Genomic DNA, 12,896 nt, shown 5'->3' on the forward strand with positions numbered 1-12,896 from the left:
CATTTAATGACGTCATACAGAAGTGCACATCCCAACAGACAGTAAAGTATGCAACTTGTGAGTATATCATCTTTCTCAAAGGTATAAAAGAATTAAAACAAAAACGTATCGGTCGAAGGATCGCAATTAACGCTGAAATAGCAAGTACTTATTACACTTTTTGACTTGACCATGCAGTACAGATGCTTGATACACCTCTTGGTTTATCGCGGGAAACATTGTGACGTCATACTTAAACTTGCTTTTTTCTTTCTTCGCGTTTCTCGACAAAATACGAAGGAATGTAGGCGTGTAATAGCTTTCTTGGATCTCAATAGAGTTTAGGCGATACTCAAAACGAATCTTTAAACCTCGTGAAACCGTAAATTGCGAGTGAAAGGGTAGCCATTTTTGACAGAGCACAACAGGAGCTAGAAGGAATGCTGGGATGCTGCCAAAAAATTTTTTTTGATAAATCTGTAGGTTTAGCTCGATTTTTTCCCGCGGACTGGTTCTTAAAGCTGGCTTTGCTCGCTATTAATCATATACATTTGGAACCTCATTTTGATTTATTTATATAATATATATAATATAATATAATATATAAGATCAGATCACTTAATTAATAGCTGTGCTGACAAAAAATATCGGTTCATTTATCAACTATTTACATTAAGGTTCCTCGACACACCAAAATTTTATTTTATGGATCGATAGAGAATCTTTTTTGAAACATGATTCCACAAAACAGAGATCAATATCGGCTTTCAGTTATTTTATATGAATTTTTTTGTAATTTTTCAGTGAAATCGGAAAAACTGTTTTGCAGACAAACAGAATATATTAAAGCTTAAAACTTGTTGTCAATTAATGTGTAATATAATTATAAATAAATTCATGCCAAAGATCGTTTGGTCAAGTGTTTAATTTTTTAATTAAATTTTTTTTTCTGAAAATCAAATTGTAATTCTTTAATATCTTTTTAATCTATGGATAAAATTTTAAAAATAACATATAGTCACATAAACTATTTACTAAACAATGATATTTTACAAAGAAATTGAAATGAAAATGCGAAATTCTGGAAAAATTGCTATTTATCAAATTTGAACCGATCCCGATTGAAAAAAAAAATGATCCCGATCAGAATTATTTTAAAATTGAAATTTTACAAATAAACTGCAGTTTTTTTCTAAGTAATTGATATAAATTATAAAGTTAGTAAATGACGAAACCATTTTACAGCTAAACAACCTAAAATTTTTGCAAAATTCTGATTCATTCTAACTTTAAGTGATTTCGTTCGGGATCAGTTTAATTACAATCGGGATCGGTTCGATTTTAAAATTTTTCATTTATACTTTAATTTCATTATTTGGTTTCAATTTTTTGTTGAAATATAATTGTACAGCAATTGTTAAATGCGAGTAACAGTTTATCTGCAGTTTTTATCCATAGATTTAAAAAATATCTACAATCCTTTTTTTTTTTATTTTCATAAATATTTTTTTACAAAAATATTTCAAAGTTTATCTGGCCGTTTTTGATATGTATTTATAGATAATTGTATTGTGCATTAATTGATAACACATTTTTAGCTGTAATATATCTTGTTCGCAGCTAAAACGATGTTTCCGGTTTCTATAAAAAAAAATACAAAAAAATTTATATAAAATAATCAGAGGCCGATATAGGTGTCATTTTTGAATAATCATTTCTCAAAGAGAATTCTTCATCGATCCATCAAATAATGCATTGGTGTGTCGAACCACCTTAAGATATGATATATAAAATTACCCGTTTAATGTTTTTCTTGCCCTTTAGTCCCTTGTCTGTGTAATAGGTCCCATACCATAAGATACAATGTCAACACACTATGAGAAAAGAATGTATATATAATTGATAGAACGTTTTTACTATGAAACTTATTTTTTTTTCGATACCACAGAGTCTGTGTCCTCTGTTTCATATTTGGATATTTTACTGGAAATGGACATTGATGGTAAGCTAACAAACAAGAGGCCCATGGGCCACATCGCTCACCTGAGCAACAATGGCGAACTACATTGACTTAACACATTTTACTGTCAGACGCGACCTATCTTCCATTATTTTCTATTTTTTCCTATCTCCACAATGTGAAGATTTCCACCAAGTAATTCCATAATTATATTTTCCTGTTATATAATACTTTTTTTATTTAGATATAAAGTGTTTAATTGAAAATATATACTATGACTTTATTTATAAGCATTCAAATGCATTTGGATGCTATTTGAAGGAAAATTCTAAATATTATAGCTCTAAAAATAGCCTGGTAATAAACCTTGAATTTTTGGGAATTAACAGGTTTAAATGTTAATAAATAAGGAATAATTCATCAAGGAAAATTATATAAAATTGAGGAACGTCTCGTGTGTCCTTAAATAATTATGAACAGTAAAATTTAATATTTAGCAAAGTTAAGTACCATGATAATTTTCTGACCTAAAACTCAATATTTTATAAAGGGGTAGGGGTGAAAATATATTGTGATATATTAATTATATATAACACCGGTATATTATTTCCTACAGTTTTTGCACATATGTGAACAGTATTAGCTCATTTAAGATAAAAAAAAAATCATACAATTCCTAAGGCGTATATCAGTTAAAAAAGCAGCAGCCATTGTGGGCCTACCTTATTGTGTGTAATCATAATTTAAACATTTTGAATCTATACAATTAAACGATGCCAACATTTTATTTCATTAATATGTTGTCTTAGAAGCCACGCAATGCATATTTATTTTATATGATGAAAATACTGGAAAAGGTAGTTACCATTTACCTGCAATATTTCTTGTTTGGTATATTGGTATTTATGAAAAAAAATATCGAACTTAAATTAGTGTAATTATCATTTTTCACATCTAAGTGAATATTTTTAGTGTGTTTATTTAAGATGCCAAGCTCTATGAATATACCATGCAGATGAGATACATTTCATTTTCACAGCTGATATCTCATACGTGAAAGTTAACAAAGATTGAATCGCTAGTCTGGAAGGCAGTACGCAGTGTTTGAACTCTGTGGCAAAAGTTGCTAAGGCTACAGTAAAAAACTTAATTGGTCTTCCCTTAAATAATTGTTTACCTGATGTAAACTTGTGTGACGTTTAATATCCTTACTCACTTGATCGATGAAAACATTTGACTGGAAAATGTTGTCACATGATGTGTTAAAAAGCTATATAATTTAATGTATTGTCAGGCATGCAGGTTTCAGTTCTGTACTAAGGCCCATTAATTATTTCATATTCCCTCAAAAACAACAAACGGCTACAAACCACGATGGTTTTCTGCTGCAATATTTTCTTTAAAATAATGATAATGCACGGATATCCTCATAATTATAATGTGTCAGAACTGTTAAAAAGAAGTTTTTATTTACTCGTTTGAAAAATACCAAAACTGTTGCAGATTTCAAATAATTTATCAAATGAGAAAGGACCCCAGAAAGTAGTTATAGCACATCTTCCTTTTAATTTTTCTGTACACAAGTATATAATGTTTAGCAAGACAATTCCAGTGATCAACAAACATTTCAGCGTCAGTCGTAGAATGATAGGCAACTTTTAAAAACTTATCCAATTTGTTAAATTTCATTTTATTTAATGCATTCATACATTATATAGATAAAATGTTTTGTAATTGAGTTAGCCAGGTGACACAAAATCAGTTTATGCACTGTGTATTTTGGAGAAATTAGTCCTACCCTATGACCCAATTACAACAGTTTTTAGTTTTGAAGATAACTGTAAACAAACGGTTTTGCATTAATTTGGCAGAGTTATTAAATAATTACAAGTAACCTTCTAATTGTAGTATCAACAAGAAATGTAATGATTATCGATTGTAATTTTCAATGCACGGTATATGTGTTTGCATCACCCGTATTTATAACCTCTAAATATAAGACAGTCGCGGGTGATTAATCAGTTCAGTTCATTTTATTTCACTCAACACCATATAATGGTACAAGAGGTACATAAGAAGACCAAACATATTTACATATATACAATATAGTTGTAAAGTTCAAGAAAGTAAGTGGGGTGAACGAACAGTATGATTAATTTTTGAAATAAAGAAACACAATTTTCTTAATGTAATGTAATCAACTGAAGACATGATTTCAAAGAACTTTTTAGTGTTAGGAGAAGAACAGTAATATGTATCTAAAAACTGACTTCGTAATTTACTTAATGCCCTGCATTCTAATATAACATGAAATTCATCACCAATTTTATTACAATTACACAAATTACAATAACGTTTACTTCTTTCAACAGTACCCCACCTTCCTATTTCAACAGGAAGATGATGATTTGTAGTTTTAAACTTAACTAATATTTTTCTTAATTTACAGGGTACCAAGAGTAAGTAGCGTTCACATTCAAAATTTGTTTTATAAATTCTATATATAACACCCTTAGTCGATTCCTGAATATCGTTATGCCATTTTTGTAAAAACTGATCTCTTAACCTTTGGTTAATAATTGTCTTAATCCAACTGGAGTTATAATTTGAAAGCCCGCATTTATCTAAAACATTTTTTAAAGAGCATAGCCATGGATTTAATATTTGTCCCTTATCAAAAAGAATACGTACATACATATATATGACTTTGCTTAACTTGTTTTCACTGCTATTGATTATGTTGGCCCAGAATGAAATCATTCTAGTAAAAATGGTTATATACAGAGGAAATCGTCCAGTTTCACCATATTCCATGTAACTAGGTGTACAACTTTTCAGATTAAGTATATGTTTCAAATATTTCAAATGGACACGTTCATAAATCTCAATATTTTCATAACCCCAAACTTCGCATGCATATAATAAAATTGGTACAACAATTTTATCAAATAAATCTAATTGACAATCAATAGGTAAATTAAAAGTTCTTATCTTCCTTATAACTCCGTACATGGATTTCTGTGCTTGCTCACATAGCCGTATTTTTGCTTTGAAAAATGAACCTGTTCTTGAGAAAATTACACCGAGATAATTAAATTCCTTAACTATTTCAATAGGTAAACCGTATATGAAAAGACATATTTGGGTTGACGACCTTTAGAAAATACAACAATTTTTGTTTTACAAATATTAACAGTAAGTTTCCACGTATCACAGTATCTATAGAATTCATTAAGGGCAAACTGTAAATAGTTTGCAGACTCAGCTAAAATAACAGTATCGTCTGCATAAAACAGGATTAACATTTTTAAATATAAAAAAGTTCCTTTTCAATTCCCTCAGTAATTGTAGACAGTCCAGTTATGTTTTTATCTAACAAATAATCTTCTAGATCATTTATATACAAGAAAAACAAGAATGGAGATAAGCTTTCTCCTTGTCGTACACCGACATTACAAGTAAAAAGATCAGATGAAAAACCATTAATACATATTTTTGATTTTATACCTTTGTACATGTTTTTTATGTATGTAAAACATTTACCATTTATTCCACTTTTAAGAAGTTTGTACCAGAGCCCATCCCTCCATACTGTATCAAAAGCTTGTTTGAAATCTACAAATGCACAGAATAATTTCTTTTTACTGTTAATCAGTGTGTGTGTTAAAAACTGCAAAACTAGAATATTATCAAGTGTGGAAAACCCTTTCCTAAATCCCGCCTGACTTTCTTTAATAAGTGAAATATCATCTGCAAAATGTTCAATGCGTGTTCCTAAAATATAAGTAAATACTTTCCCTAAGCAACTTAATAAAGTGATTGGTCTATAATTTTCTGGATTAGATGGGTCACCCATATTTTTATATATTGGTCTAATAATGCCTTTTAACCATTCCTCTGGGACAATACCAGTATCAAGAGTAATGTTGAACAAGTTTTCATACAGTGGTAAAAAATTAGACATTGTAGTTTTAATGTGTTCGTTTATAACATTGTCATAGCCAAGGGCTTTGTTGTTTTTTAAACTATAAATTGAATTCACAATCTCTTCCCTAGTGATAGGGCTATTAAGTAATTCATTCACCGTATCCGATTGATCAATAATATTATCACATGTTTCAGCGCCTTCATTTTCATTCAATACTTAAAAAAAATTATACAATGTATCAATATCCGCAGAACATTTTTTGTCTTATTTGAATTGTTAAGAATGTTCCAGTATTCTTTTGTATTCGACGCACGTAGATTCTGCAATTTATTTGATAAGTCCTTTCTGTATTTCTTTAAGGATTCGTCAATAACTGTTTTATATTGTTTACTTGTTAATTTTAAGGTGACCTTATTTTCTGTAGATTGATTGCGGCTGTGCATACGCTTCGCTAAATGAAATTTCTTCCTTGCTGTCTTACATTTGGAGTTATAAACCATGGTTTATCCTTGGAATTTACAGGAGCACTATGTTTTTTCCCAAAAGATTGTTCTGCCGTTGTAATGAATAATTTACACAATTTTGTCATCACCGTTTTAATATTTTCCCCATTCACAGTATTTGATGTCTTTAAATGTAATAGTTCGTCAGTGATCCTTTCGACGGTGGAGTGATCTAACTTTTCACGGAAAACGTCACAACAGGGTTTAACTGAGGCTGTGAAAACGTCTTTTCAAATTCATAAAAATCTTTTTATTGTCTTTGGATTTAATTTACACGATTATGAACTCGGAATACGTGGCTACTTCAAATTCTCTTTCGGAGGAAATTCCGGCGAAGTTACCGATCAAAAATCGATTATTTCAATCAAAGTCGCTCCCTTGTTTGATCCTTGTTGACACAATTAGAAATTAATAAACAATAAAAACAGAGGGAAATGCACTTTAGTACGTTGTTAATGCATCAGGTTTTATCATTTTCGCAGGTAAACATTCAGCTGCCTATTTACCGAAGTTTATGTTCCAAATACAAGGCGATTGTTTCCCAAGTTAAAAAAGCAAAATGAAACGAAAAATTCAAAACAAGCTAAAACCACCCTCACAAGTGAAAATGACAACGTGTTGAAATATTTAACATCAATTTACTTCACAATAATCGGCACCAATGTTATTTCCATGTTTCATAGATTATATTCGCACGTGAACTGTTGCACAACAAACTGCCAGCTTCAAACAAAGAACCTCGTTTTCGAGATGCGGTAGACTGGCGATGCCTGTCATAAGACCAGTCTATCGCAATGAATTGCCAGTCTACGATATATGGAATAACGAGCCATTCTTTATTAGTATTTTTGCAATTATCTCAAATTTGGAACAGAATTCGCCTATAATTTTTGCAATTTATATTTTCCTTTCCCTAAGGATGATTTATACTAAATTACGTTAAGATTAACTCAGTAGTTCTTGAGAAAAAGATTTTTTTAAAATGCACCCCCCTTTTTTACAGTTTCGAGGTTTTCTCAGCTTTGAATACAATTTTGCCCTTTATTTTTGCAATTTATATTCACCTTCTTATAAGGATGATTTGGGCCAAATTTGGTTAAATTTGGCCAAGTGGTTTTAGAGAAGAAGATCAAAATGTAAAAAGTTTACAGACGGACAGACAGACGGACAGACGGACGGACGGACGGACGGACAGACGGACGACGGACAACCGGGGATCAGAAAAGCTCACTTGAGCTTTCAGCTCAGGTGAGCTAAAAAACTTTATGATAAACGTGATGACTTCAATTTTTCTATAGGCAACTTTTTTTTACTTATGTAGCAATATACCTTCATCACCTGCATATGTTGTTTTTGTCTCTCAGTTAATTCGTTACGCAAGGGCATGCTCTTCGTATGAACAGTTTATAAGGCGAGGCAAGCTATTGACAAACAAGTTGATAAAACATGACTATCAACAGTCATGTTTGAAGTCATCTTTTCGTAAGTTCTATGGTCGATACAACGACCTTGTCAGCAAATACAATCTTCCTCTGGGTCGCATGCTGACTGACGTTTTTCATACTAATTGTTAGACCATAATTAATACCCTAATTGTCAACGGACTTTTCCGTTTTTTCCCGATTACGACGAAGAGCACACGGAGGGTGTGACCGGTCAGCAGAGGATGCTCACTCCTCCTAGGCACCTGACCCTACCTCTATCTTTTTAGAGGTCCGTGTTGCCCTGCTTTGAATTTGTATTTCGTTGTATGGATTTTTGGATGGTTAACAGTTTGTTATTGTCGTTTTTATACCCGCACTTTCTAAAGAAAGTTCGGGTATATTGTTGTTACCATGTTCCGTCTGTCCGTCCGTCCGTCCGTCTGTCCGTCCGTCTGTCCGTCCGTCCGTCTGTCACGTTTTACTTTCGCAAACTGCTCTTACATCTTATAAACCAGCAAACTGAACTCTGGGAGTTTGATTTGGGGTATCATGTTGTTTTGTAAAAAGGTTTCAAAAATTCTCTGTTAGTCCTGGGGGTCAAATAATTGGTAAAAAATGACGTTTTTTCACAAAAAACCTTCTTCCTCGAACTCCTCCTACATTTTCAAAAGTAGACAAATCTTTTGGAATATGTTTTAGGGTATCCTATAGATGTGCAATAAGGTTTCGGAATTTTCAATTTTGTCCTGGGGGTCATTTAATTGCTAAAAAATGACGTTTTTTTTACAAAAAAACTGGTTTAAAAAACGTCATTTTTTAAAGCAGTAGCCTTATGATCTTCTAGAATATGATTGGGGGTGTCATATTGAGGCATGATCAGGTTCCAGAATTATTTTTTAATTAAGGGGATCAGTGGGCAACAAAAAATGACGTTTTTTGGCAAAAAAAAAAATGGTTCCCAGAACTCCTCTTACAACTTTTGGAGTAGCTACGTCATCTCTTGGGATATAATTGGGGCTGTCCTATAGATGTGCAATAAGGTTTTAAAAATTTAAATTTCATCCTGGGAGTCAAATAGTAGCAGAAAATTGACATTTATCACTAAAAAAACAAACATTGATCCAAGAGATCCTCTTATGATTTAATGGATAGACAATCATATCTTGGGATATGATAGGGACTGTTCTATAGATGTGCAGTAAGGTTTTCAAAATTTAAATTTCATCCAGGGAGTCAAAATGTAGCAGAATATTGACGTTTATCACTTAAAAAAAACCATAGATCCTAGAACTCCTTTTATGATTTAATGGATAGACACATCATATCTTGGGATATGAAAGGAACTGTTCCATAGATGTGCATTACGGTTTTGAAAAATTAAATTTAACCCTGAGGCCCATTACCTACCGGTACATACCTTTTGATGCCCTTTAAGGATCAAGAATATATATGGTTAAGGGGTGGGGATCTCAACCGTTTTCGAGATATTCGTGCACTTCCTGTTCAAGGGGGGGTCATGACCACCCCCGGGGCCCATGACCTACATACAGTTTGATGCCCCTTGACACAAGGAACAAGAATATATAAGGTTTAAGGGTGGGGATCTCAACTGTTTTGAAGATATTAAGGGACTTGCTGTTTGAGGGCGTCAGGACCACCCACAGGGCCCATGACCTACATAACATTTGATGCCCCTTGACATCAGAAACATGAATATATATGGTTATGGGGTCATGATTATAACAGTTTCTGAGATATATGGTAATTTCAAATTCCTGGGGGGTGGGGATGACCCCAGGGGTCAGATCTAATAAACCCTATATATTGTCAGTAACAGCCAATATATGATTATGAAAACCCTATATTATTATCTTTGTCCGTTTTCAAGTTACCATTTACAATAGAGTCTATGATTCTTCCTACAAGGTTCAATGTTAGACCCCACACCCTTTTGACACCCCCCCCCCCCCCCTCCTCCCCCGAAAAGTGGTTGTCTAACCCAAAATGAGAAAAATCAAACCAGGGTGCACAACTAGATTTGCAGGCCTATCATATCCTAGAGTTTTGTACAATTATGTTCAGCCATCTCTGAGAAACAAGTTCAGAGCTGGAAAGAAGAAAAAGAAGACTAGACTCTTGTTGCTATAGCAACAAAAAGGTCTTCCGTTCCTCATGTATTAATCTGCACAAAAAAATCCAGTTATCTTGTAAACAGAAAATGGATACATGTACAGTTTGTCTTTCCTCAAAGTTTGGATGTTCAAGTTTTCGTTAGTTATAATATCTCGTTGAAAAAAGGTTTTTATCAAGGGACCGGAAACGAACAAACGGAAGTGATTTAAGAAACGGAAAGTAGATATTTTAGTTCATTTACCTACGTACGTTACTGTTCATCACATTGAGTAAAATGTTTTTGAAAAAGTTAAAAGTTTTAAAAAAAGTTCTATTGCTTTTGAACGCTTCAAGTATTAACCGGAAGTGACGTAGGACCCAATGAAACCCGTTAAACACATGTTCAATCAATGTTCATTATTTAATATAAGTCTTGATCTATTACAGTTTCTGAGATCTCGTGGGTACTTTGTTTTTAAAAAAGAAGGCTACCTGAGATATTTGAGATGTCTCACCGGAAGTAGATCTTTTTTTTACCATGTGTAGATGACTTTTTGTATTTCTATAGCTAAAATGTTACTTCAATGCTAAATAACCAAAATATTTTTAAAAAATCAAAATTGGGTGTACTTCCTGTGACGACCGGAAGTTACGCCGGATAAAACAAAATAGTGTTAACACATGTACATACATAGGTCTATCATCCCACAAAGTTTGGTTGTTCAAGTCGTTACTGTTATTGAGATCTCGTCGAAAAAAGGTTTTTGGTCTCTGGACAGGAAACGGGCAAACGGAAGTGTTCAATCTAAATTGTATTCAATATTTCTTGTATACTTGCCTTCTGTACATTATTTTTCATTTATCTAGCTAAAAAATATCAAAGGAAAACAGTTAAACTGATAAACAGCTCGATTTTTTTAACTCTTCTGGTATGGACCGGAAGTGACGGATGACAAAATGAAACTGGTTAAACACATCTTCAATCAAATGTCTATCATCCATGAAAGTTTCGTTTCTTGATCGCTTATAGTTTCTGAGATCTCGCGGGTACAAAATGTGTTTTAAAAAAGCTACCTGAGATAATTGAGATATCTCACCGGAAGTAGAATTTTTTTGTTGATATTACATCGCAGAGATTTCCTATGTATAGATTTATTCTTATATATTTATTCTATGGACAAAAATTTTGATGCGTAAAAAAAATATTTTTTAAGTGCTTCCGGTGACGACCGGAAGTTATGACAAACAAAACAAAAGTGTTTAAACACATCTACAGCTATAGGTCTATCATCCCACAAAGTTTGAATGTTTAAGTCTTTACCGTTTTTTAGATCTCGAGGTGACAAGCTTTTTGTCACGGGACAGGAAACGGACGACCGGAAGTGAATTTAGAACATTTTTAATTAAAATCCTCTAGATCTTTTTATTTTCTGTCATTCCTGAAAATTTTATAAAAATCCATCCAGACATCTCTGAGAAATTCACGAGAGAAAAAGGGGAAAAAAATAATAATAACTAGACTCTTGTTGCTATAGCAACAAAAAGGTCTTCCGTTCCTCATGTATGAATCTGCACAAAAAATCCAGTTACCTTGTAAACAGAAAATGGATACATGTATATTTTGTCTTTCCTCAAAGTTTGGATATTCAAGTTTTCGTTAGTTGTAATATCTCGTTGAAAAAAGGTTTTTATCAAGGGACCAGAAATGAACAAACGGAAGTGATTTAAGAAACGGAAAGTAGATATTTTAGTTCATTTACCTACGTACGTTACTGTTCATCACATTGAGTAAAATGTTTTTGAAAAAGTTAAAAGTTTTAAAAAAAGTTCTATTGCTTTTGAACGCTTCAAGTATTAACCGGAAGTGACGTAGGACCCAATGAAACCCGTTAAACACATGTTCAATCAATGTTCATTATTTAATATAAGTCTTGATCTATTACAGTTTCTGAGATCTCGTGGGTACTTTGTTTTTAAAAAAGAAGGCTACCTGAGATATTTGAGATGTCTCACCGGAAGTAGATCTTTTTTTTTACCATGTGTAGATGACTTTTTGTATTTCTATAGCTAAAATGTTACTTCAATGCTAAATAACCAAAATATTTTTAAAAAATCAAAATTGGGTGTACTTCCTGTGACGACCGGAAGTTACGCCGGATAAAACAAAATAGTGTTAACACATGTACATACATAGGTCTATCATCCCACAAAGTTTGGTTGTTCAAGTCGTTAATGTTTTTGAGATCTCGTCGAAAAAAGGTTTTTGGTCTCTGGACAGGAAACCGGCAAACGGAAGTGTTTAATCTAAATTGTATTCAATATTTCTTATATACTTGCCTTCTGTACATTATTTTTCATTTATCTAACTAAAAAATATCAAAGGAAAACAGTTAAACTGATAAACAGCTCAATTTTTTTTAACTCTTCCGGTATGGACCGGAAGTGACAAAAGACAAAATGAAACCGGTTAAACACATCCTCAATCAAATGTCTATCATCCATGAAAGTTTCGTGTTTTGATCACTTATAGTTTCTGAGATCTCGTGGCTACAAAATGTGACTTAAAAAAGCTACCTGAGATAATTGAGATATCTCACCGGAAGTAGAATATTTTTGTTGATATAACATCGCATAGATTCCTTATGTATAGATTTATTCTTATATATTTATTCTATGGACAAAAATTTTGATGCGTAAAAAAAATATTTTTTAAGTGCTTCCGGTGACGACCGGAAGTTACCCCGAACAAAACAAAATAGTTTAAACACATCTACAGCTATAGGTCTATCAACCTACAAAGTTTGGATGTCCAAGTGCTTGCCGATTCTGAGATCTCGAGGGAACAAGGTTTTTTGCCGCGGGACAGGAAACGGATGACCGGAAATGATTTTTGAAAAAATGAAAAAAACGCCTCGAGATATTATCATTCTCTATCACCCCTAAAAATTTCAGTGAAATCTATCAAGCCATCTCTGAGAAATTCTGCCGAC

General features: G+C 32.6%; 1 protein-coding gene across 3 annotated transcripts in view; it reads left to right on the forward strand.

Moving 5' to 3' along the window:
• LOC128183203 (uncharacterized) overlaps positions 1 to 12,896 on the forward strand; it is a 71,198-nt gene that overhangs the window by 43,413 nt on the left and 14,889 nt on the right. The window lies entirely within an intron of this gene.

The sequence above is a fragment of the Crassostrea angulata genome, chromosome 5, assembly GCF_025612915.1.
Source record: "Crassostrea angulata isolate pt1a10 chromosome 5, ASM2561291v2, whole genome shotgun sequence".
Classification (NCBI taxonomy): Eukaryota; Metazoa; Mollusca; class Bivalvia; order Ostreida; family Ostreidae; genus Magallana; species Magallana angulata.